The sequence below is a fragment of the Phascolarctos cinereus genome, unplaced genomic scaffold (assembly GCF_003287225.1).
Source record: "Phascolarctos cinereus isolate Bilbo 61053 unplaced genomic scaffold, phaCin_HiC Scaffold_7;HRSCAF=346, whole genome shotgun sequence".
Lineage (NCBI taxonomy): Eukaryota > Metazoa > Chordata > Mammalia > Diprotodontia > Phascolarctidae > Phascolarctos > Phascolarctos cinereus.
This window is the reverse complement of record NW_027556180.1, coordinates 91,442,951-91,470,877: the sequence shown is the minus strand read 5'-3', so window position 1 is coordinate 91,470,877 and position 27,927 is coordinate 91,442,951. Positions and strand designations below refer to the sequence as shown.

At 37.9% G+C, this 27,927-nt stretch overlaps 1 long non-coding RNA gene across 1 annotated transcript in view; it reads left to right on the top strand.

The window, feature by feature from the left end:
• Window positions 1-670: 670 nt before the first annotated feature.
• The window catches only part of LOC110201417 (uncharacterized), a 105,154-nt gene continuing 77,897 nt past the window's right edge, over window positions 671-27,927 (top strand). The window contains exons 1-3 of the long non-coding RNA XR_002322492.2: window positions 671-1,249; window positions 2,006-2,084; window positions 8,030-8,172. This is a non-coding gene — a long non-coding RNA (uncharacterized LOC110201417). The remainder of the gene's footprint in view (window positions 1,250-2,005; window positions 2,085-8,029; window positions 8,173-27,927) is intronic.

Genomic DNA, 27,927 nt, shown 5'->3' with positions numbered 1-27,927 from the left:
ATCCTGAGCAAGTCACTTAACTTCTGTGTGTCTGTTTCATCAGCTGTAAAAAGGTGATCATAATAATATCTGCTTCCCAAAGTTGTTGTGAGGATTACATGAGATAGTATTTATAAAGGGCATAGCACAGTGCCTGGCATATAGTACGTGGTTAATATATGCTTGTCCCCCCCTCCCCCAGGGAACAACAGGCTTCAGCACTAGAGGTGTTGTTGTTGTGACTCTGTGGACCATACCGTCCATGAAGTTTTCTTGGCAAAGATAATGGAGTGGTTTGCCATTTCCTTCTTGAGCTCATTTTGCAGATGAGGATACTGAGGCAAACAGAGTTAAGTGACTTTCCCAAGGTCACATAGCTAGTAAGTGTCTGAGGCCAGGTTTGAACTCAGGTCTTCCTCACTCCAGGCCCAGGACTCTACCCACTGCACCACCTAGCTGCTTTACCTTAAAGTACTTAGCTACATTTTTCCCTAGCAGAAGTTGTCTGTAGCTCAACTGATGGAATGACCTCTCTCAACTTGACTCTATGATCTGTCCCTTATTTGAGAACTACATAGTTCATAATATACATAATGTTCCATACTCATAGTCTCTCACTTCTGCAAAGAAGAGAAAGCCTATACATTCCAATTCTGCTGCCTGAGTGACACTGTGTTGACAATCTGGGACTGTCCCTCAGAAATCTACACTTATCAGGACTTTCTTTCTCTGTCTGCTTCTCTGTTTCTGTCTCTTCCTTTCTCTGTCTCTGTCCATCTGTCAGTCTCTTTCTCTTTGTGTGTCTCTGTTTGTCTTTCTGTTTCTCTTCGTGTCTCTATCTGTCTCTGTTTGTCTCTATGTGTCTCTGGCTCTCTTTCTCCCTTTGTCCAGTAGTCAGTCTCTCTCTCTCTCTCTCATTCTCTCTCTCTCTCTCTCTCTCTCTCTCTCTCTCTCTCTCTCTCTCTCCCTCTCTCTCACTCTCTCTTTTTCTCTCTCTGTCTCTTTGTCTCTGTCTCTTCTCCCCTCTCTCTTTCTTCCTCTCTGTCTCTGTTTCACTCAGTGTCTCTGTGTATCCTTCTGTCTGTCTGTCTCTGTTTCTTTTTGTCTCTATCTCTTTTTCCCCCTCTCTCCCTCTGTTCAGCAGTCCATCCATCTGTCTGTCTATTGTATTTAAAGATAATGATCCTGATATTGTTCAGTTCAATGGGAGTCAGTATGAGTCAGAGGACCTGGATTCCAATCCTCTTATCCATAGTGCCTATGGTTTTAGGTAAGTCTCTAACCTTTTGGGGCCTCACTTGTGTAAAATGAACAGGTTGATTTAGATGGTCTTTGAGATGCTTTCTGTCTCTTACTTTCTATGGAGTTATGTGAAGATTAACATTTGAGTCTGTGGTATCTTGTTCAGATATGAGCTGAAGGTAACCTCAAGTTGCCTAGGAGCTATTCCCCCCAAAAGATACCCCACTGTCATTTGTAATCATGCCTTTGCTTATATGCCTTTCTCCTAGGATAACTTCCAATCTCTGATTATTGAACCTTTTCTCCTTGGTCCAACTCAAGTACAACTTTCCCCATGACTCCTTCTCTGATCTTTTCTTTTTTTTCTTTTTTTCTTTTACTAGAATTGCTTTCACCCTCCCTGGGGTTTGCTCCTTTCCTACATAACCGCCATGACATCATTTGCATTAGATTTCTTAAAAGTATATCTTTAAAAATGTTTGTTGAATTGAATGATGCTGAACTGTTCAGATTGAAGAGTCTGTAGCCCAGTCTTCAACCTCTTAAAAATAAACCACAAAACAGATCTACAAATAAGAATTGCAAGAGAGCTTCTCATCCAGCCACTGTGGTTTTGGGAAAGTTTCCATGTTGATGAGAAGTGCTGCAGAAACATTGCTGGGGCTGCAGAGAACTGAGCTCCACTCATCAACTGCTCATAACTTCCAAGGGTGTTAATTATGGCTTCTGGCAGCCAGATGGTAGCAATGGAAAGCAAGTTGGTGTATTTTTTTTTTCCTTCCAGGCATCTATTTATTGTGAGAGCCAAATAAATAACTCAACCTATGCCACCACGCCCAACTTCCCAGGCAATACCTATTGTGGTAAGTCTTATTCTTTGTTGAAGCAGTCCATTACTTGAGTTGATAATAAGATTCGTCTATCTGTTAGAAGGGAATGGTAAATTTAGCACCTTTGGGCCAGAAATCTGTATGGTTTCCATGGCCTTGAGTACTTTTCATGGTCTTGTACTATTTCAGGCCATTGTCACCTTTCACACACAGTGTTGGGTGACTGTGGTTTTCCAGGTCCATAAAGAATAAATCTTACCCTATTTTTGACCAGAGTAGCCTCTAGCCAAAGGAGCTAATGTTGTCCTCATGGTGTCCCCATGTAACTCCTGCCTACAGTGGTACAAATACTAAACTGAAATGAAATGTGTGTAGACTATTTTGCAGTTCAGGCAAGACGATGGCTAGAGTCCCAAATCACTAATGAGATCTGAATTTGTTACAGAAATTCAATTACAGAATTACCATTAAGGTAGCTTAAAACCTAGGGGAAGTTGAATATTTATACTGTTGGAGTCACAAATAATATTTCAAAGCAAGCAGCTTGACCAGGTCTCAGACATATTTTTAAATGGCTTCTTCACTTATTCAAAGTGACAGTCTAGCTTCGTTAGGGAGTTTTTGGAGGCACAGGTGTGTGGTTTCTGTTATATAATCATTACTATTTAAGGGTTGCCCCTTGTTTAAAGTGTATTCTGATGAAGGATGCTGGGAGCATGGTGCAGTACTCCTCCTAACCTCAGACAGTCACTTATTTGAAGTTAGAGAACTGAAAAACCTTATGTAAAATGTGACTGAAATAGCAAATAGAGAGGAAAAGAAGACTTTGTGAACAAAAGACAACAGAAATGAAGGTGTCTGGGTTGTATTCATTGTTGATTTCATAGAAAGTTGAGGCAGCTGTGTTTTCAGGGATCTAGATTCCAGTTGTGTATAGTTACATGTATGTGTCACACATGTTCAGTCAGTCTCTGCTGACATGAACAAGAAAAACTAAGTGGTAAAAACGAGGAGGAAGTGAGAAAAGAAATGATGAGTCAGGCAAAACTTAGTTTTGGGTGGGCTCCTGGGTGGCCCTACCAAAAACTGGCATCAGATAAGTCTGTGGGATAACTTGCCCATTATTTTTCCCATTAGGACAACTGGGACACATGGATGGTTGAGGTTAAAGTCTTGGCCTTTTTCCTCTGAAAACTGTGCCTAGAATCATGAGGTTTTGTGATCTCTCAATAAATATATGGGATCAGAAGGCTATAGATTTATGGCTAGAAGGGACTTTAGAAGCCCCTTTCCAAAAAGGATAAGTAGCATTTTTTTTAGTTTTTCAGAGTTAGAACGGAATTCAAGGTCATCTAATTCAGCCCATACATAAAAAAAGTTCCTCTACAGCAGTGGTATCAGACTCAAATAGAAATAGGGCCACTAAACCATATATAATGGATCCCTGCAGACCATATAGAAAACCACGTTAACATTATTAATGTTCTAATGTATTTTTATTTATTTTGTTAAATATTTTAGAATTGCATTTTAATCTGATTCTGCCTGTATTTGGGAGTGTTGAGGGATGCACTCATTGGTTGATGGGTCACATGTTTCAAACCTTTCCTCTATAATATACCTAAACAGTGGTTATCCAGCCTTACCTTGAAGACCTCCAAGAAAAAAAAAAAGAATTGCGATCAGTTTCTATAATTGCACAGAATCAAAGCATCTCAGAGTTGGAAAAAATCCCAGGAGACATCTCATCCACTTCATATTTAAGAAGAAATCCTTTGTATAACATACCTTACAAATGGTTCTCTAACCTTTGCTTGAACACCTTCAATAAAGGCAAACCGACAGTCTCTTGAAGCAACCCATTAAGCTTTTGAAAAACTCCAATTGTTACAAAGTATTTGTTTTTCCCCCCTTACATCAGACCTAAAATTGCAAATATTTGAACAACTGTAATACGGAAGACGTTTTGGACTTCTTAGTACCAGAAAACAGAGCTAGGAACGATGGACAGAACTGCCAAGAAGCTTGATGTGAGAACAAATTCCCTCACCATTATTGTCCAGTCATTCCTGACTCTGTTACCCCTTGGACCAGATCAAGCCAATACTGTCCATGGGGTTTTCTTGGCAAAGATACTCGGGTAATTTGCTACTTCTTTCTCCAGTAGATTAAAGGAAACAAAGGTTAAATGACTTACCCAAGTCATACAGCTATCTGAGTAAGTTATCTGAGGATGGATTTGAACCCAAGTCTTCCAGACTGCAGGCTCAGTAGTCTTCCCACTGAGCCACCTAGCTGCCTCTCCTAACAATTACAGCTACCTTTAAAAAATGGAATGGGCTACCTTTCTTCCTACATAGCTAGGAGATGTTGCAGTCAGGAGGACCTGAGTGTCTGAAAAGGACCTCAGATGCTTTCTCATCATGAGATCCTGGGTAAGTCATTTAACTTCTGTCAGCCTCAGTTATCTGTAAAATGAGGATAATAATGGCAACTACTTCACAGGGTTGTTGTAAGAATCAATCATAATAATATATGTAAAATATGTGTAATCTTTAAAGCACCATACAAATGTTAGCAATGATATTACTTTTACTACTACTACTACTACTACTACTACTACTACTACTACTACTACTACTACTACTACTACTACTACTACTACCTTCTGTTACTGCTGTTTTTGCTGCTGCTGTTACAACTTGCAAAGGAAGGGTGGAGGGGGGAAGAAGAAGCATTCACATAGCACCTATTCTGTATTAGGTACTATATTAAGCATTCTTTTTACAAATATTATCTTATTTGATCTGTATTATCCACATTTTACAGTAAGAAAACTGAGGTAAACATTGGACTGCTACTTCTTTTCCTTCAATGACTACTATTATGATGACTACTACTACTTCTTCTGCTACTTCTACTTACTACTATTACTACTACTTCTTCTACTACTACTACTACTATTACTACCACTACTACTACTACTTCTACCTTCTACTACTATTTCTTCTACCTTCTTCTTCTTCTTCTTCTTCTTCTTCTTCTTCTTCTTCTTCTCTTCCTCCTCCTCCTCCTCCTTCTACTACTACTACTACTACTACTACTACTACTACTACTACTACTACTACAACTGCTGTTGTTGTTGCCTTGAGAGGTAGTTTATTTTCTCTCACTCACTGGACATCTTCAAGCAAAGGCTAGATGGCTGCTTGTTGGGTATGATGTATAGGATATTCTTTTTTATATATGAGTTGCACTAAATGACCATTGAGTTCCCTTCCTATTCCGAAAGAAAAAGTAAAAAAAAAAAGTCATTTAACCTCTCTGATCCTCATAGTCCTCAACCGTCAAATAAAGAGATTAGACCACATGACCATTAAGGTCTCCTTCAGCCTATGACCCTATGACCTTTTTTTGCTGAAACATTTCTTTGATAGCATTTCCTCTTCCACTGGTAGGATCCAAGCTCTTTAAGGTCAAGGTCTGATTCCCTTTTGTATATGTATCTACAGTGCCTAGCTTAGTCACTGGCACATGAAAGCCCTTTAATAAATACTTGCTGCTTGGCCATGTACTTCAATTCTTCATCATTCCCTGTATGTAGGTGTCTTGGTCTCACAGTGACTGTTCATTTTTCCACTGAACTCCAGGTGATACTTATTTTCAGTTCTTCGGAAGTGGTAGAGTTCCCTTCCTTTAGCCATGTCACTACATGTACGTGAGCATGGCACAATACTGGGAAAATATTAATACTGAAAAGCTGGGTCCTTATTTCAAGGAGAAGCTCAGAGTCATTAAAATAATTTTGCAAATTCTTGCTGCCATACTTCCATTAATGTAGTTTTTAAATGCATTAGCTTCTTGGGTGTCATATCACACTGTTGAATCATATGACATGAACTGCTCATTAAGACACCAAGGTCTATTTTGCCCTGGGCTTGAGGTCTTTTTCAAGCTAAGACTAAATGACCACTGGTTGGACTTGTAGTGGGGATTCCTTTGACTTCTGAGGTCCCATCCAATTTTCAATTTCTCTGATTCACAAAGGGGGCAGGGAAGGGAGAGAATCTTCCCATTTATATGGGAAAGAGGAAAGAAGCATTGACATGCCTATTATGTGCTCAGTGCTTTACAAATATCTCATTTGATCTTCACAACAACCCTGAGAGGTAGGTGCCATTATTATCTCCATTTTATAGTTGAAAAAAGTAAGGCAAACAGGTTTAAGTGACTTGCCCAGGGTCACACAGCTAGTAAGTGTCTTAGGTCAGATTTGAAATCAGGTCTTCCTGACTACGGGCTGAGTGTTTTACCCAGTGAGCAGCCAACTGCCTCTAATATGAGCTCCTGTTGAATCATAGCTCCCTGTTCCTCTGCTTTTTGCAGTTGGTTTTTTGAATGCCAATGCAGGACATTACACATTTACCCCTATTCAATTTCTCCTATCAGATTCGGTCTATTATCTCAGTCTCCTGAGATCATTTTGTATCACCATTTTGGCAAGTAAAATGTTAACTGGCTTTCCCATCAAGCTGACATAGATAAATATGCCATCTACAGCTTCATTTAAGTTATTAATAAAGATATTGAAGAGAAGGAACCTGAAGAAAAATCCTTGTGACACTTTACTAGATGCCTTTTTCCAGGTGAACATTAATCAATATTGTTTGGGTTCATTTATTTAACCATTTTTGAATTGAACAAGCTGCTATCTTCCAATATAAATTTCTCCATTTTGTACACAAAGATAGAACTAGAAAACCTGCTAAATTCCTTGCTAAAACCCAGGAAACTATGTTTATAACAGTACCCTGACATATCATTAGAGAAATTCTGCATGTGTACATATACATATGCACATCTATTTATATTTCAGTCATGTATATGGATCAATATACACATTTACATCGCAGACATGTAATTTCATTGTTGTAGAACACTTCTGGTGTGAAAATTCCTTCCCTAGCTACAAACCTGAGCAGTTAAGTAATTTGTCTGTGGTCACCTATCTAATATATATCAGAAGCCAGATTTATACGCAAGTCTTCCTGACTCTAAGGCTTCTCTATATAGTATACCATGTAGTATACCATGGTGCTTCTCTTTCAACAAAGTGACAATAGTAACTCACATATATATATGGCATTTTGAAGTCTGAAAATTGTATTCATCATAACAACCCTGTGACTTATATGAGACATGGATTATTGCTCCCATTTTATAGAGATGGAAACTGAGGCTATTAGTAATGCAATGACTTGCCCATGATCACATAGCTGTTAAGCGTCTGAGACAGTATTCAAATCCAGTTCTATTATCTCCAAGTTCAGAATTCTATGTACTATGTTTATCAAGAGAAAACTGGGTTAGTTTGGCATAATTTGATTTTGATGAGCCCATGCTGACTCCCAGTGATCCCTGCTTTTTTTATATGCTCATCTTCATGATATCATCATGACATTGGAACTTAAACTAGACACCATAGAGACTTTGTTTCCATAAAAGCTATTATAGTTGAATGAGTGTTCTGGAAGATCCTACTAAGCTAGAAAGTCTCAAGCTATGGACTTGGCAATGGATTGTTTTCTCAATGTTGTCAGACCAAAGTAGGCAGGGCCAAAGAAGGATGGCCACTAGGAGATGACTTTTTTTTTCTTTTGGACACAGCTGCTCAGAAGCCTATTTCTTCTAGGTTTGTGCCTTGGGCATCACTGTATGCATAAAATCTCTGTATTGTCTGTATCTTTTTGTTTGTTTATTTGTTTACTCATTCTTCTGAATGTACTTCCCAAAGTGAAATTTTGTGTTAAGGTGAAGCTCTGAACACTTCTGGAAGGAATGTTAGGGCTTTGTTTGCTCCTAATATCTATTATTTGGGGTCCTATCGTATTTTAAGTGCAGTATTCTTCAAGGGTCTCAGGGATGACTCAAGCAGGGTGATTTAAGGCATAGTTTAATCATTGCATTTCTGGTCTCAGCTTTGCAGTTTGGGTCTGGCCAGCACAACTTCAGACTTGCGCCTGCTTGGAGATCTGGTAGATATATCTGTTGGACTCGGTCAGAGCAACAGAGCTGCAGGCTGATATCCTGGTTACTCACGCCTGAGCCTGGGATCACAGAGGTAAAGACTCACTCCTAACCTGTGCCATCAGACTGGATCTTTCATTCTGCTCTTGGATTAGAGAGACAGGGCACCCCTGATCTGTACTTGTTTGCTGAATCCATGATCCTGTTCCAGGGTCAGGACAACAGCCACAGACCCACTCGGGTCTATAATCTTATGCTGGAAAAAAGGATTCACTACAACTTTTCTTTGGATTTCCTGATCACTACTTTGTGTGCTTTTTGGATGGATCTTTGTTGGAGCAGGCATTGTAGAGAACTGGGCTATGCTGCTTTCTCCTATGCCACTGTCTTTTCCTCTCCTCCATGCTTTTTTTCCTAAGGAATAAGGAGGAGGCTGATATCTGTATCAACGAAGGAAGTGTCCGCAGTGTCCAGATCCTTGACATATTGAAATTTAATATATTGTGCAAAGAGGATTCAAACTGACATTGATTACTTTGGGGGATTTTATCTCAAAACATATAAATCTCTGTTAATCTGAACTGGGGACATTAGCTTAAACAGATAAAAGCTTTGCATGAGGATATAATTTTAATAAATCCTAACAACCAAACAGCGATGCTGTAAAGGCAATGGTACATAAGACACAGATAGAGAGGGCTAAGATACATGAAAAGAGAAAACACAGAGACCCATGCACACATGCTCACACAAAGAAAAGCAAAGAGAAAGAAATAGAGGCTATAGCTTTCAAAGAAAGTTTTTTCAAAGTGATAGGACTGAGCAATAGTATTAGTTTACAGCGATGAGGGGCTTTACAGGCACAAAGTTCTTCATTGATGTTATTTAATTTGATCCTCATAATAGCTGTGTGAGGCAGGTAGTGTGAATATTATTATGTCCTTCTTATAGTTGAGGAAATTGAGACTTGGAGACCCAAGATCCCCAATGGCAAAGCCACCATATTGTCCTCCTAGAAAGACAAGCTTTTAAGTTCATTCATTCAACAAATATTTATTGTGAGGCTACTACATTTTAGTATACTGATGGATACATTTAATATCCTGGTATCCTAGGATCTCACCTGGATCTAAACAATAAATTCTTGGCACCTAAAGTGAGACAAAGGAAATAGAGGGAGAACCTGAGAGGGATGCCCCTACAAGAACCAAAGAAAGAAAAAATTCAATGCTTCAGTTCTTCCAGGGGTCATAGCCCTTGTGATGTCACCTTAGAGGAGTCAGCAAGGTGGAATCCTGAACTGGGATGGAAGAAACCTGGGTTCTAGTTCTGGCTCTGGCACTTACTCTGTGTCTCTATGCACAGCCTACCCCTCTCACCTTAGTTTCTGGATTTGTCAAATGAAAGGGCTGTAGTAGATGACTTTTAAGGTTCCTTTTAGGGGAGAACATTCTATATTCCTCACTTCATGGTTTCAAGACCCTTAATCAGAGAAAATATGGTATAGCAGGTGTTACTAAAGCTCTGTTTTATTTCAGAAGTTTTGGCTGAGGGAAAGAAATCTCTATTGCAAAGGGAAAGACAGGAAAATGTATGCAAGTGTCTGTTTCTCAAAGTTTCAAAGTAAAGGTCTATGAGAACTATATGAATGCAAATATAAACCACTCTTTACAGAAATGAAGGCAGATGTGGAGAAGTATTAATTCTCATGCTTAGGCTAAGCCAATATAATAAAAATGGCAATACTATGTAAATTAATCATTTAGTGACACAGCAATCAACCTACCAGTAGAACTAGGAAAATTAATCATGAAATTTATCTGGAGAGCAAAATGTCAAGAATCTCAAGGGAAAGAATGCATAGTAGAAGGTAAAGGGACTTAACAGTAACGATATCTCAAATTATACTATAAAGAAGTAATTATCAAAACTATTTGGTACTTGTGAAAAAATAGAGAGGTCAGTCAGTGTAACACATTAAGTACATAGCCTAGTGTTTGATAAACGCAAAGACCCCAGCTACATGGAACAGGCCTCAGTGTTTGATAAAAAGTATAGGGAAAATTGGAAAGAAATTTGGCAGAAATTAGGTATAGACCAACTCTTACACCATGCACCAAGATAAACTTCAAAAAGACACACGATTTGGGTGACATCACTAACAAACTAGATGAACAAGGATGAAATTATCTTTCAGATCTACGGATAGGAAAGTTTTCATGACAGTAGATAAAATGGACAATTTTCACTACACAAAATTTAAAAGTTTTTGCAGAAATGCAACCAATGTAGTTAAAATTAGAAGAGAAATAGGAAGTTGGGAAAATATTTGTTGGAATTTTCTGATAAAGTTCTCATTTCTAAGATATCTTTCTAGGACAGATTCATATTTATGAGAATTAGAACCATCCCCACTGACAGTGAAAGAATGTGAATGGGCAATTTTCAAAAGAGAAATTCAAGCTACCAACAAACGTGTGAAAAATGTTCCAAACCACTAATAATCACAAAAATGCAAATTAGAGTAGGTCCAAAGTCTCACCTTCTACTCATCAGATTGGCAAAGATAATAAAAAAGGAAAATGATAAATATTAGAGGTATTATGGAAAACAGGCACACTAATGCACTACTGGGGGAAATGTGACTCAGTTCACTCATTCTGGAAAGTAATTTCAAGCTATTCTCCAAAAGTTTTTAAGCGGTGTATACTCTTTAACCGAGCAATACCATGACTAGGCCTATACTTAAGGTTGTGAAAAGAGAAAAAAAAAAGATGAGGAAGAGGGAAATAACCAATATGTACAGAATTATTTATAACAATTCTTTTGGTAGGAGCAAAGAAACTAAAGAGGTTTTGATCTATTAGAGAATGGCTAGAAAAGTTATGGTATATAAATGTAATGAAAATTTACTGTAAGAAATAAATAATGAAGAAAGGTTTCACAGAAACTTGGGAAGACTTGTATGAACTGATAGAGAGTGAAACAAGCAGAACCAGGAGAACAAGCTATACAATAACATTGTAAAGACAAAAATTTTGAAAGATTTACAAATTCTAATCAATGCAATGACCAGCCATGACTATGGATAACTGGTAAAGAATGCTACCTACTTCCTGATAGATGATAGCTTTAAGACAAAGAAAATATTCATTTTTGGACACAGCTGGATTTGTTTTGCTTCACTATATATATTTGTGTTTTTTTTTTCCCCAAGGGAAGGGGGAGACAGAAGAAAGATAGTAACTAGGAGTAGGATTGTCAAAAATAGAAAAGAACAAAAAGAAAATAGGGTTTGGAAACTTTTTTTAATGCAAGGAAGAAAACAGAAGGAAAGTCAGAAGGAATCACATGTAAGCAGGATAGCTTCAAAAGCTACATGTTGAATTTATTATATACTTAAGAAAAGCAGGTTGTGCATAATACAGATTCACAGTTCCATGAATAGTCCTTTTTTATGTTCCTCTATTGCATATGGAGGAGCAGCTAGGTAGTGCAGTGGATACAGAACTGGGCTTGGAATCAGAAAGACTCATCTTCATGAGTTCAAATATGGCCTCAGACACCACTAGCTGTGTGACCCTGGGCAAGTCACTTAAATCCTGTTTGCCTTAGTTTTCTCATCTATAAAATGAGCTGGAGAAGGAAATGGCAAACTATTTCAGCATCCAAGAAAACCTTAAATGGGGTCATGAGGAGTCAGAAACAACTTAAATGCCTGAATACCAACATAATATAATATGCTATGATATGATATGGTAAGATATGATATGATGCGACATAATATAACATACTATAATATAATATACTATAACATAACATAACATATAATGTAATATAATATAACATAATATAACATACTATACTATACTATATGATATGATATGATATGATATGATATGATATGATATGATATGATATGATATGTATATGTATATAGTGCGATGTGGATTTTTTTTCCTTTGGTATTTTTTAATAATTTGTTAAAAAGAAAAACATGAGAGTAGCCAAAAGGTGGATTGCCTCTGTCATAATAATGAATTGAAAGGTTAATTAATGAGGAAGAGAGATCCTAAAAGTGGGCATGGGGGCTTAAAATCTTAAAGAAGAAAATTTCCTAATTTAGTCATTTTGGAGCATATCCTATATCTTATTATAGAATGGAGAACTTGGGTCAGTAAAAGTTTCCTTCTTTCCCACTGTTTTTAAGCCTGAGGCATGACAGGCTTGTGCTACATGTGGGCAGCTGTAGAGAAAATCTTCACTGGATGCTTAGAGACTTAATGTTATGCCCTGTGCCCTACATATTAGCAGAGGGTAAGATGACAAGGCAAAAGTGGGCCTGGTGTTGCTTCTGCAGGACCCAAGGTATCATCTGGGAAAATATATCTTGCCTGTATTCCACCATTACAGAAATAAAGCCAATATCGGAAGGAAATAGAAAAAGGTAAATGGGATATTTGATTTATTAGTTAAATTAGAGAAATAATGAAATGTAAGGGTTTATTCTACTAGTGGGTAGAAATAAAAGGAATTTAGTTGTTTTCAGGCCCTCTAGAAAAAAAATTATAGCATTCCATTGAATTCTGTTTCTGTGTTAGCACTGAGAAAAGATGTGGAAGGAAGAGCAGACTTGTAAAAGCACGGGAACGTTTTGGGCCTCAGATATGTTGATTTTCAACATATTTTCCACTATCATTCTGTGGTTTCAAAATTTCATGGTGGGCAGTACTTTGCAATTATAAAAAAGAGGTACATTGATTGGACTCAAAACAGAAGAGGTGGGTGGGGGAAAACAGTAATTTTCAAGTGTTATCTTTGTGTTTCATTTGAATGTAGAAATTTCTCTATAATGATCCCTGACACTTAAATATTTTAAGCTTGAATTAACTCAAGTCATTGAGGGCATCCAACACCCCCACAGTTGGACACCATTCTATGTTTCTAGCCTTATCTCATATTTTCCCCTCCTTATACTCTAGTGTATATTCTCTATATAAAAAGCATATATTGTCTGGCCAAACTGTACCCTATTTTGTTGTCCCCTGGACATTTAGTTACTTTCCTACTTTCCTAACTTTACTCACAATGTTCCTAATGCTTAGAATGTCTTCTCCCCTTCCCTTTGCCAGCTGAATTCATAACTGTTCTGTCAAGTCCAATTAATATGTGCTCTCCATACAGCTTTTCTGTTTCTCTTATCTGGGAAGATCTTTCCCCTTCAGACTTCACATTCAATTTGTACCTTTCTAATGAACTTATTACAATTTGTTTTGTTTTGTTATTATTGGTATATGCTAATATTCTGTTGCAGAGAGAGTGAGCTCCATGTTGGCAGTCACCATGTCTTATCTAACCTTTCTATCTCCTCCAGTGCCCAGCACAGCACCTGCCACATAGTAGGTGCTATAGAAACACTTAGCACTCACTGCATCCAGAGCTCTCTGATTAAATAGTCTTGAAGGAAGGAAGGTCCCCCGTGCTCTTAGAAAAGATCCAAGTCCAGAAAATCTTTTTTTTCAGGATAGCTACAGGAAGAGACATAACTAAGGTGGGGCAATTAGGGGACTGGCCCAAGTTGGTGAATTTGAAAAGCGCTGAGATTCTTCAGCATCATAGAAAAATGGAGCTTAGTGTCTAGTTAGCAAGAATAATAGGTTAAAATAGGATATTATGCTAACAGATATTGCTGTGTGTTGTTGTTTAGTTGTGTCCAACTCTTCATGACTCCATTTTGGGGTTTTCTTGGCAAAAAAGCTACTTTTTGCCATTTTCTTCTCTGGCTCATTTTACAGATGAGGAAACTGAGGCAAATAGGGTTAAGTGACTTGCCCATGGTTACATAGCTAGTAAGTCTTTGAAGTCAAATTTGAATTCAAGTCTTCCTGATGCTAGGTCTGACAGTCTTATCTACTCTATCTACTGCACCATCTAGTTCCCCAGATGCTACCAGGTAGCTAGGGTGAAATCCTTCCCTCACCTCATCTATTCCCCTCCTCCATCTTCTACCAAGGACATAGTTCATGCCCCCACTCATCCCAGGTGTAGTTTTTGGTATTTGCCCCTATTACAAAATTTCTAGTTATGACTCTGGCTATGTTTTCTTTTTATCCACTGCTAATATATTTCATAGGTAGTCTTCTAAGTCAAATGCAACTGGATCAATGATGATGAGACTATGTAACATCATGAAAACTAATTCTCCAAATTTATTCCACATTAAAGGAGAATCCATTAGTGCTACAAGCTACCAGAATTTTTACGAGGTCCTCATTTCTTTCCTACATCTGTCCAATGTAGCTGTAGCCATCTGCTAAGTAGCTCTAAAGAAAATTACTACTTTTTTTTTCATTGATGTGACTCTGAAATAGCAGGCTAATGGAACATTTTGAGAGTGGTGTATATCCCCCTATCCTCCTGTACTGCATACCATTTTCTCCTTAGCCCATCATTTCATTATTATGGTATTTTTCTTTGTATCTCCATTGCTTACTTAACACAATAACTGGCATTTTTGGCAAGGGTATTGGTGTTAGGTGGTTGATTTCTTTGGCCTAGGGAACTCCCAATGAAGAAACTTCTTTTACCAATGGAGATCAGCACCAGATCTCCAACTTTTAGTCTTAGAATTTTCTGGAGCACTGACAGGTGGTACCTTGCTTAGAGACACAAAGCCGGTATTTGTCAGAAACTGGACTTGAATCCATGGCTTCCTGATTCTGAGGCCAGTGTTCTATCCACTGTATCATATTCTCTGGAGCAAACATCATAATCCTTGTTGAATGAATAAATAAATGACCTTGCTAGATTCTTTCTAAACATGCTTTCCTCTTTGTCCCAAATTTTATCTTATTTTTTTTTCAAGTGCAAAGGAGCAGTCTGAGATTACTTGAAGTAGTTTGAATTGGTGTTGAATTATTTTTTTTAATTTTAGGCTAGTGCCATTTCTACAGCATTTGATCTTTAACTAAAAATCAGTAAATATAATGTAGATCTTTGGATTTAAAGTTGGATAATTAGAACATAACCTTTTCATTTTAGAGATGAGGAAACTGAGGTCCAGAGGTAAAGTATTTTTCTTTCCTAAGATCGTACAAGTAGTATATAGAAGAGCCAGGATTTAAATCCAAGTCTTTGTGGATTCCAAGTTTCCTTCGCTAAGATAGTATTACTATCTCCTGGTGGCAGTAGTTGACCCTGAGTTTTTGTGGAAAAGACATAAGACTTGAAATCAAGAGAATTCTGGATTGAAATTCTACTTCTGACACCTGAGAAGAACTCTCCAGTGGCCTGAAGATCCAGCGGCAGAGGGAGAAGGCAGTTGTGTTTTGGTGGTGAAGTCTGGAGATGAAGGATTGTTGGTCTGAGAAGAGGGGACGAGGATCTGAACCAAGGTGGCCTTCTCACTCTACCTCTGCCACTGACCTTGCCCTATGCCACTACCAAACCTGGGTTCAAATCTAGCCTCTGAAACTTCCTAACTCTATGATCACAGGCAAGTCACTTAAATCTTCTGAGACTTGGTTAATTCATACAAAATGGAGATGGGGGAATGAGTTAAATGGTTTCGAAGATGCCTTAGGACTTAAATACAAGAATTGAGATCGGCAGGGGCAATACCCAAGAGAGACAGATCACCTTGTGTGATGATCTTACCAGAGACCATTAGGTGGCCTGCAGTATCACAGGAGTGTGATCTTGGTAATACATCAATCAATCAATCAATTAATATTTATTAAGTGCCCACTCTGCTCAGAATATGCTAGGTGCTGGGGCTGTTCTTTACAGGCCTTCCCCCACTGGTGGTTTGCTAACCTATGCAAAAGCATACCCCGTATGCAGGAGAAGAATCCTTCCCTTGTCCCCATATTCATCTGTCTTGTAGCTACCTGGTAAAAAATAAAGCTATTGGTGGAGAATTCTGATGGTTTTCAGTGTGTGCTGACCCACAAAGAGTCTTGAACCCAGAGAAGATCTTCTAAAGGCCCAAATGTGTGTGAGGGGTGCAGAGCTACAATAAAAAAGACCCTTCCACAGAGTCTTCCAAGTCTCAGTGAGCAGCCTTGTATGTCCAGGAACATTCAACAAAATTCAAATAGACCAGTGAAGAGCAGCTGACCAGAGACTTGCTTTTGAAGGGAGTGGAGGCATTTAAACTTTGCCATCCTAAGTCAGAGTTAGTCTTCTGACCATCAGACTTACAGAGTCAGCAGAATTCTTCCATTTCAAATGTCAAATCTCAACGATGTTATAAACTGTCAGCATGGTCTAAGGATGAAGCTTTGTTTAACTGAGGTACCACATGTGTGCTATGTGGATGACTGATTGTAAAATAGTTCAAATGCAATAAAATATACTTCATACTCTAAGTATCTTTGTAGTGGAAGAAACACTGGACCAGAAAGCAGGTGACCCTGGACTCTAGTCACAGTGCCATCACTAACTGGCTACGTGACTTTGGGCAAGTCATTCACCTTTTGTGGGCTCCAGTTTCTTCATCTGTAAAATGAAGCTTTGTTGTTGTTCAGTTGTTTCTGATTCTTTGTGACCCCATTTGAGGTTTTTTTGGCAAAGAAACTGGAGTAGTTTGCCATTTCCTTCTCCAGCTCATTTTACAGATGAGGAAACTGAGGCAAACAGGGTTAAATGACATATACAGGGTCACAACAGACACTAAGCATTAAGATCAGTCTTCCTGCCTCCAGTCCTGGAACGCTATCCCTGTGCCACCTAGCTGCCCAGGTGAAGATTAGACCTGATTATTGCTATTGCATTTTTTTGTCTCTAAAATTCTTTTATTATTTTGTGGGGAGGATAATCCCCCATTTGACACCTTCTCTCAAGGCCAACCCCCCCCCCCCCCCCCAACTTAAAACTTTAGCAAGCAAAGTTCATTTAGATCCAAGGAGGAATTGATTACTGGTAAGCTACAGATTACTAAAAAAAACTATAGAACATTTCCTCCTGCAAAAAAGAAACATTTATTAAGCCCGTGAGCCAGGTTCTGTGCTAAGCCCTGAGAATTCAAATACAGTTCAAATAGCCCTGCCCTCAAGGAGCTTAATTCTAGTGGGACAAGCTAACATAGAAGGATGCTGAAAGGTATAGAGTTGGAGGAAGGACCTGTGGGAGACAAAGTGGAGAAGTAAAGTAACATAGAAAGTCATGGGCTGGTTCAGGTTTAAAGTGAGAGTGGGTGTTTCTTTAAATGAAGATTCTGGGGAAGAGCTTCCCAGTCAAGCAGACGAGGCTGTAGGATGGAGGGATTGCCAGCACAAGAAGGACATGAGAAATCTTTCAATATCTTCCAATAGCAGAGGTGAACATTTCTTTTAGATGATTTAGATGTCACATGATTAGAGACAGGAGGGTGAATTAGATGACCTCTTGATAAATATTTTGACTTCATAGTCCTAAGAATGAGTTTATTAAATCAGTCCTGAAAGTACAGACTCACTTATGCGTGACCATTATTCCACATGGCTAGATTTGACAAAAGTGTTAGTCCACTCAACAAGTAATTAGTGAGTACTTCCTATATCAATAAGAAGCATTTGTTAAGGGCCTGCCTATGCCATGCACTATGCTAAGTGCTGGACATGCAAAGAAAGGCAAACATGCTTCCTACCCTCAAGAAGTTCACAGTCTAATTGGAGAAACAACTTGCAAACAACTTCATGAAAATAAGATAGGATAAATTGGAGATAGTTTCAGAGGGAGGGCACTAACATAAGAAAGCCTGGGAAAGTTTTCTTGCAGAAAGTGGGATTGTAGCCGAAACTTGAAGAAAGGCAGGGCCAATTATGTTGGTAGATACCAGCTTCAGACTTTTAAAGCTAGTCTCCTAGTTAGCTGCCATAGTTTTTCAATAAGAAGTTGCCTTTCTATGGAGCTGTAAAGTTTACAAAGTGATTTCCTTTCAACAACTCTTTTTTTCATGTGGGGGGGGTAAAATACACATTTTATTTTCCTCATCTTATAAATGAGAAACTGGAGGTTCACAAAGTCTAAGTGGGTCATCCAAGGTCACACCATTGGGGAATGTCAGCCCTGATTAGATCCCAAATCTAATGTTCGGCCTGCTGTCAATGAACAGTTTCCTCTAAGTTCTGGATTTCAGTAAGGAGCCAGAGGGGAACATAGTCTATGTATCAGAGATATAGGGCTAATTTTTTAAAATTGTGATTTATATTCTTTCTATTATTGAATGTAGTTAGGTCTTTTTTAGCAAGTCAATCAAGCTGGAAAAAGAAAATATTCAAGAAATAAAGAGAATTGGCATTTGAGATACTTAATATGAATCCATCTTAGCTTACTGACAATTAGCACCCACAGCTTCAAGGACAGAGGGGTTAATGACCCCTTGGATATAGGTTATATAAGAATATAGGACGTACAAGAAGGGGAAAAGATGCCTAGGGGTGGATGGGTAGGGGAAAATAAGATAATAAACAGTTTGGGCAGAGAAAGGACAATGATGTTCATTATTTCTATAACCACTGTTGGTTTAGAGAAAAATTTCCTGATAGATTCATTCTCTAAGTTCCAGGAGTGGTGTGAGTTTCGACAAGCAGGCTGGTCAGGGCACAAGTGGCTTATGAAATATCACATGGTAGTTTGCATTCCCACCAGTCTGAACAAACAAATATGTGTGTAGTTTACCCCCCAAGGTCGTTTCACCTGCTCCCCTAGAGATGCCATTGGCTCTAATGTTGAGTGTTGGCAACGTGGCAACTAAATACTTATCCCTTAGCTCTCCCACTGCATGAATGATGCACACATATAGGGCCTTCTCTGTGATGAGAGGTGCCTGAAAACAGACTAGGTGAAGTCTGACAACGTGTGGCCACTTCAGACATTCCAAGGATGCCTGTCAAAATGGTGAGAGCCAGAGATGGAGGCAAAGACTTAGAAACTCTGCAGGTCTCAAAGCAGTCCTCCTGGAAAACAGAAGACAAAGGGAACTTTTTTTTTTTTAAAGCAACAAGGAGCAAGCAAGAAGCACCCTAATTTGAAAGAAGTCTGGTTCATTCTTAACAACTAATTAAATACCTGCCACCCACTCCTTTATTCCAAAAGCAGAGCTGGCTATTTTGGTTATGATAATTGAGGATAAAAATAACCTCTGCAGACCCTGAAAAATAGACACTAGCTTCTCTATTTTAAATGATGTAGAAAAATATGAGGTCAACGTGGACACAGAAGTACATGTGTTATTCATCTGGACCTTTGTGGGATGGCAACTCTTTCTTTTTAGGCATTTTTTTCTTCCTTCCTTCCTTCCTTCCTTCCTTCCTTCCTTCCTTCCTTCCTTCCTTCCTTCCTTCCTCCCTCCCTCCCTCTCTCCCTTCCTTCCTTCCTTCCTTCCTTCCTTCCTTCCTTCCTTCCTTCCTTCCTTCATCCCTCCCTCCTCCCTTCCTCCCTCCCTCCCTCCTTCTCTCTCTCTCTCTCTCTCTCTCTCTCTCTCTCTCTCTCTCTCTCTCCCTCCCTCCTTCTTTCTTTCCTCAACTCCTTGCTCTGTAAAGGAATGTAGGATTAAGTGAAAGTGGATACATATTTTCTGGTTCCTGGAATCCCTTTATCTAGACAGGTGACTCCTTTCCATTTTCCACAAACTTTTCCTCTTGCATGTTTGCTGTCTATGGCAGAGCTTCTTAATCTGAAAGGGTTTGTAGATAGATTTCAAAAAAGTCTTTGAACCTGGATAGAAAAAAATACAACTTTATTTTTTCACTAATCTCTAAATAAAGGTAATCATTTCCTTTAATAATGATTCAAAAATTATTCTGAGAAGGGATTAATAGACTTTATGAAACCATCAAAGAGCTCCATGACACAAAAGTGTTAAAGATCCTTGCTCTGAAGGTATATAGTCTAGGCATATAGTTTTCCTTCTGAAGCATGGTGTCAGGGCAGCTAGGTGGCACAGTGGATAGAGCACTTTCTCTGAAGTCAGGTGGACCTAAATTCAAATCCGTCCTCAGACCAAACACTTGACACTTGCTAGCTGTGTGACCCTGGGCAAGTCACTTAACCCCAATTGCCTAAAAAAAAAAATAAAGCGTGGTGTCAAACTCAAATAGAAATGGATCCCTCTGGCTGCATATTCCTTCAGAAAACCATAGATTAACATCATCTATGTTGTATTGTATTTTATTTATTTTATTAAACAATTTCCATATTTTAATCTGGTTTTGTCTGTACTTGGCAATTTTGTAGGCCCCTTGCAGGCCATGGACTATAAGTTTGACACTTGTGATCTACAGGCATGGAGACAAAGTTCCAATCCTTTTTCTTGGGAGAGAAAGATTTTTGAGAAATGGTTCTGTCTGGGTCAATGCTGAGTGGTAAAAGTGGCCATGATGTGGGAGTATATTGAAGTAAATTAGCATGTGTTCATTAGCCTGTTGAGCTCTCTACCTGAAAGCAAGGACAAGATTCCCCATGTTGATTTGAAATGGAGACTTCCCATTATTCATGAGTTTCACAATTATACTTCAGACTGTCTTCTTGTTCTCCATTTCCATCTATATCCTCCTCATTTTGTTCCTGTAATGCCAGGTGTTGTGTTATGGATGAAGTCAAGGTTAGCAAGAGAAATGGGACATGTTTCCTTAATATCTCTTTTTGTGAACTCATCTCTGATCTATGGCTTGGATGTTCATTGAGTCATAGGCTACTACCATCATCATGTAGAGCTGGCCTAGACTGGTCTTGTGTATATTCCTTGTTTAAAATCACCTAGATTACAGAGAGACATGGGGTAAGAGGAGGGGAAGGAAAAAGAGTGCAAGACACACAGAGAGGGAATGAGAAAGAGAGAGAAACAGAGAGTCAGAGACAGAAGAAAGACAAGGAGACAGAGAGGTACAAAGAAAGACAGATAGACAGAGACAGGAGAGAAAGAGAGGATAGAGAAGAGAGAAAGACCAAAACAGAAGAGAGATAGAAACAGAGATGGAGGGAGAGAGAAAAAGAAAGACAGAAAGAGAGAAATGGAGAGAGTAGAAAGACAGAAACAGAGATACAGAGAGAAAATAGGGAAAGAGAAACAGAAGCAGACAGAGAAAAAGATAGAGGCACAGCAAGACAGAGAGGGACTGAGAGACAGACAGAGGTGAAGGAACAGAAAGAAAGAGATAAGTTATCTGGATTCAAGAAAATTCCTAGAATAACTGGAAGGAAACTTAAAGATCATCTTGTCCAACTCTCTCATTTTATAGAAGAAAAAACTGAAACCCAATAGAAAAAAGAGGCAAAGTGACAAGAGACCAATCTATCATCAATCAGCGAGAATTTGTTAAGTGCCTAATAAATGCCGGAGATGTGGGAGGTACCGGGGATACAAAGATAAAAATGAAACAGTTCCTGCCTGCAAGGTGCTTATTTTCGAAATCAGTGTTTGTCAAATTGCATTAGTAGACATTCAGAGGTTTTTATTTTTGCTAAAAGGGGATTTAGTGATCCTCTGTTCTAACCTTCTCATTTTACAAACAATAATAGCTAATATTCATATAGCGCTTAAAGTTTGCAAAGCACCTTATACAGATTATCTTATTTGAATAAATGAGGAAATGTTCCTAGAGAAGTGAAATAATTTACTTAATCCCTTACGGCTAGTGGCAGAACCAGGACTACAGCCCAGAATGCCTAATTCCTCAGCTCTAGGGTTTCTATCAAGCTGGTAACCAGAGCTAGTCCATGAGTACTTTGCCCTAGAGTGCCACATTTAGAGGATCCCAAGTGTAGAGGGAAATAACAGCACTTAGAATCTTCAGCAGTGTAGAAACAACAGATTTTAATACCTGGTTAGCAAGGATAATTCGCTAAGATAAACAGCTATCAAGGTTGCCTCTTCCTCAGTCCTGACCTTCTCCCCCACCATCCCACTTGCTGATTTCCCAGCAGTAGCCCCATACTGTTATGTTTTCTCTATTTCCATCACCAGGGGGCAGTGTTCTGTCCCTCTTCTCCCAACTCCACTGTGCCATTACATAGGAGTCTATTCTGTGATACATGCTTGTGATCCAGGCACAAACTTTACTAGGTCTGGTGCTGTTCTCTACGTAACTGTCTTATATACTTTACAATGTCAGAAAAAACTGTAGAGATGAGATGTAAAAATGCTTATTTTAAATCTCACAGGAAATCAAGCTCTGATAAAGGAGATAATACAACCAGAGTATTCTGAAGATTTAATTTAGGAATCCACTCTTCTGGGTAGTGCAAAACAAGGAAGGGTTGATTAACATTGGATGGTGAAGTTCTAGAAATGCTCTTCGCTACTGACATTGTACTGGTTATCTCAGAACAGCATGAAGCTTCCTCATTGGAATCTGTAGCAATGTGAAGGAGATGGGTCTAGCAACTCATTCTAGAAAAACAAAGGGAAAAAAATGACTATTGTCCAGATGAAGGCATGTGTGGGAAGGCTGGTGAATTAATGAACGATAGTATGTGTGTGTATATATGTATATACATATATGTATGCATATGTGGGAAATTTGTTGAATTAATGGATTATGTATTATATTATGGGATTGTATATGTATATGTGCATATGTATACATGTTTGTATGTATATACACACACACACATACACACACACACATATATCTATATCTATATAGATATGTCAGCTAGGTGGCACAGTGCATAGAGTACTGGGCCTGGAGTCAGGAAGACTAATCTTCCTGAATTTAAGTCTAGCCTCAAACACTTACTAGCTGTGTAACCCTGGACAAGTCACTTAATTCTGTTTGCCTCAGTTTCCTCATCTGTAACATGAGCTGCAGAAGGAAATGGAAAACCATTCTAGTACCCTCTACTAAGAAAACCCCCAAAGGGGTCATAATGAGTTGGACACGACTGAAAAATGACCAGATAACAACAAAAGTAACTTTGGAGAAAGCAGTTTCAGCTGAATGATGAGGTCAGAAGCTGGATCACAAAGAATCAAGAAGAGAATGAGAGGACGTGCAGTAAAGTCATCTATTAAAGACGACCTTCTCAGGGAGTTTAGCCACGAAAGAGTGGAGAGAGATACAATGATCGCTAGCAGGAATGGATGGATCCAGTGTGGTATTTTTTGAGAATAGGGCAAGTATGGTCATGTAGGTAGTAGAGAAGCAACCAGTAGCCAGGGAGCAATTGCAGTTTGGTAAAAGAGAACATATGCTAGAGAGACAGTCTGCTGGTGAAGACAGGTTGGAAAGGGATTACTTTGTCTTGACAAAGAAAAGGGCTGCCTCTCTATGTAAGACAGGGGTGAAGTCACGGTGATATGGCATTATGACAAATTGGATAATTATCATGATGTTGTGGCATGATCACACATGAAATAATTAAAGTAACAAGAGTGTAATCTTTATTTATAAACATCATGAGAAATGCAACTTAGTGTAGCTGACAGAGAGCAAGTTTCAAGAAACCAAGAAGACCTGGGTTCGAATTCTGCCTCTGACATATACTGGTTGTGTGAGAGTGAACACATCATCTCTTGGTGATCTAGGCAGTTCTCTAAGAGTTTCAGAGAAGATAATAACCTGCATTGGAAGAGGGAATTTCCTCTCCTGGGTCTCTAATCATTGAATTCAGTCTCTATCCCTGTCCTCTCTTGATGATTATAGAATGTTGGAGCTGGAGGGTATTTCAGACGTTAGCGTGTGCAAATCTCTCCTTTTATAGATGAAGAACCAAGATTCAGTGGTTAAATGTGCTGCCAAGATTCCCAAGATTTGTTAGTGGCAAAGCTGGAAATAGACACCAAGTTTCCTGGCATACAATACTTTGGGGACGCAGGTAGTTGTAGTCAATACCAGGCTGGTTTTGGAGTCAGCAAGACATATTCCAATCCTGTCTCTGATACTTACTGGGACCATTTGTAAGTAGTTTAATTTCTCTGAGTCTTACTTTATTCATTTGTAAAATGGGTGTAATAATACCTGCAGTAACTACCTGACAGGGTTATTATGAGGCTCAAATGATAATGCACATAAAGCTCTTGATAAGTTTGAAGTGTTGTATAAATATTGGTTATTGTTGTTACTCTTTCCTCCACACAATTCTCCTTCCTTATATGCAATGCCCTACAATACAATGGCTTTAGGTTTCTTTTTCTTCTTAACTGTATTTTAATTAATGTTTTATTTTTATGTTACCTATCTTTCTAAGTTTCCTTCTTCCTCTTCCACTGAGAGAATAACCCCTTAGGGAAAAAAAAAAGAGGAAAAAAAGAGGAAAAAGCAATAAGTTCATCAAAACTAACCAGTATCATGAGCAGGTAGATTTCAGAAAAACCTGGAAAGACACACATGAACTGATGCTGAGTGAAGTGAGCAGAACCAGGAGAACATTTTACACAGTAATAGCAACATTGTGTGATGACTGACTTTGATAGACTTAGCTCTTTTCAGCAACGCAATTATCTAAGACAATTCCGAAAGACTCATGATAGAAAATGCTATCCACATGAGAACTATGGAGTCTGAATGCAGATTGAAGCACACTATTTTCTTTTCTTTGTTGTTTTTTCTTTCTTGTGGTTTTCCCTTTTTATTCTGGTTCTTCTTTTACAACATGACTAATGTGGAAATATATTTAATATGATTGTACATGTATAGCCTATATCAGATTGCTTGTTGTCTTTGGGGGAGGAGAGGGAGGGAGAGAAAAAAAATTAGGAATTCAAAATCTTCTGAAAGTGAATGTCGAAAACTATCTTTACATGTAATTGGAAAAAATAAAATGCTATTAAGTGGAAAAATAAAAAATAAACTAATAAAAATCTTGGAAAATTATGATTTTATATGCAGTATTCCATCCCCATAGTCCCCCACTTCTATGAAGAATTAGAGGAGGAGCCTTCTTATTTCTCTGGGTCTTACCTTGACACCATTATAATTTTGCAGCACTCAGTTTCTATTGTTTTGTTTTTGGTTGCCTTTCAATGTTTCTCAATTAAAAATTAAGTTTAAATGAAAATATTTATATAGTTAAATTATAGTAATATAATATTTTATAATATTAAATATGACCATGTTTAAAGGCAAGGATTGTGTCTATCAGCCTTCCATTTTCCTTTTCAGTAACTTTCTGCCTCCTTGACCCTCTGTCCACTCTGTCCACTAAGTTGTCTAGCTGGTCTGAGTCTTATTGCTATAGGGCTTTACTCTCAATTATTTGTCATAACCAGCTGAAAGAGTTAGTTGATCATTGCTTAAGATGTTATTTCTCCTGGGGGAGGGAATTTCATTTTAATAGGGAATTTGTAGAGGCTCAGATTCTTTTAAGATCTGAAGGAATTCAACTTTAATGATGGAATTGCAGGCACTGTAGCAGATAACCAGAGAGAAATTTTGTATGGGATGTATGCCAAAGCTAATAGGAGTAGAGAGTAAGAGAGTTCTTGAGAAGACTAATGTCTAGATTAGTTGACTAAGTAAAGGCAATAAAGGAAAAAGTAGGGTTTTGTTTTTTCCTGTTAGGTGCTTGAATATCTAAGGATTGAATTTAGGTCTCAGAATATTTTTTTTCTCTCCCTCTAAATATCGTATTCATCAAATTAAAGTTAAATCTTTAACTTCATTTAAACTTAAAGTTAAAATTTAATAAATTTCTACATAATCTCTATATTCCAAACTAAATGTTCTGATACGGGTATGTAGAACTTACATGTTGTTCATTTGAAATTGTTTTTTCCCCCTCTCTGTGATTTCTTCTCCATTCTGATACCATGTTTATGTAGCATCAAATCAACCTGTTAAAAAGTTATGGGTAGATACACTAATAGATTATTGGTAGACCATTATTGCTCTAGCCATTCTGGAAAGAAATTTGGAATTATACTAAGAAAATGATTTAAATGCCGTTTTGACTCAGAGATTCCTAGGCATATATCCCAAAGAAACCAAAAACAGAAAGAAATATACAATATACACCAGAATATTCATAGCAACACTTTTTTGTAGTAACAAAGAACCGGAAATAAAGAGATGACTAACAATCTGTTTAGTTATTGAATGGCCAAACAAATTTGGGGACGTAAATGGAATGGGATGTCATGTTATGGTGCCATTAGACACAAAGGATGTGTGGAATTCAAAGAAGCATGGGAAGATGTGGACTGATGCATGATGAAGCAAGCAAGACCAAAAAAAGCTATGTGTGTAGTGATCATAGTGATGTAAATGAAAAGAACAAAACCAAAAAAACCCAAACTGAATCTGAATGTTGTATAATTATAATAACCCTGAAGAAAAGATGAGAAAATGCACCTCCTTTGCAGAGGTGGAGCATCATGGGTAGGGAAGGGTTTGTATATTGTCATATTTTGTTGATGGGTTGTCTAGTTTTGCTGAACTATCTTTTTTTCCTCTTAATCCTTTTCCTTTGTTATAAGGAATGGCCTACTGGGTAGAGGAGGTGACACATTTAGAAATGAAGATGAAAAAAACCCGAAAGATAACAATTACAAGTATTTTAATACTTTATTAATAAATATTTAATCATAAAAAAGAAAAAGTATTTTAAAATACTTTAAAAATATAAAGTATTTTATAAATAGTATTTGTACTATTTGTAAACAGTATTTTATAATACTGTTTGTAGTATTTTAAATACTATATAAAATATTTTTAAAGTATTTAAAATATTTTTTATAAAAAAGTATTTTTTATAAATAGTATTAATAAAAAGTATTTAAAATACTTTTTACATAAAAAGTATTTTTTAAAAAAAATCATGGAACACTAATTCTGTTTAATGGGTTATTGGACTTCAATTTTCCCATTCTTCTCTGTCTCTATCTCTCTGTCTCTGGGTATGTTTGTCTGTCTGACTCCTTCTGCTTTTCTCTCATTCACTTTCATTCTTTGTCTGTCTCTCTTGGTCTCTGTCTCTTTTTCTGTCTGTATGTCTCTGTCATATGTTTGTCTCTCTCATACACCTTCCACCCCCATCTCACCATTTCTTAATTATCCAGTCCACTTTTACATGGTGCAGCACCAACACAGGCATGTAGTTTAAGGCGCCCTTTGTCTAATGGGCAATCGACTTATTTTCTGCCACCACTGGTGCACTGTGGAGCAGATTGGACATAGACTGACCCCCCACTTCTTCGTTTTAAAAGAAATGTGAAGAACACAGCAAGTGCTCTACTAATCCTGCAAAACAGTGGGTGTATTAATCAATGAGTCACAACGCTACCTTAAAGTACCAATTAATCCTGCAGAATATTTAAGGCCCCCTGAATATGTGTGTGGGCAGAGAAGGAGGGAGCGTGGTAAGTCATCTACAAAGAGATTGGTCCTATGAGAGTATTAGGTGTGTGGGGGGAAATGGAATAAAGTTGCACAGGGGAAAAATTTATTCACTTTCTTGTGTTTTCCAGAACTATTGTCAGAGGTATTAAGGGGACAAGAGACTGCAATAAACTATCATTTGGCATCTCTCCATCCCCTCCTAACCCCCCAAACTAAACCCATTCCTCTAAAATGATTCATAACACTTTCCTGGATAGGTCATGAAACATGCTTTTATGTAGTCTTTTTCATTTTAGTTGAAATTTATAACAAATGCTGGATATTCAATTAATAAACATTTATTAAGTGCCTGTTATATACCAGGAAATGAGCTAGGTACCAAACCTACAAATACAAAGACAGAAATAATCCGTACTTGTGGGCCTGATGGCATCCTAGGATTATTATGAATAAGTAAGGATAATGATGACGCTTAGTACCCAACAAATCAGCAACAGAAAAAGAGGTTCTAGAAAAAGAGCAAGGAGGGAATTTTGAAATTAAAAATTATGGAAAATGCAGCCTTTGTCATCTGTTTAAAAATTAAA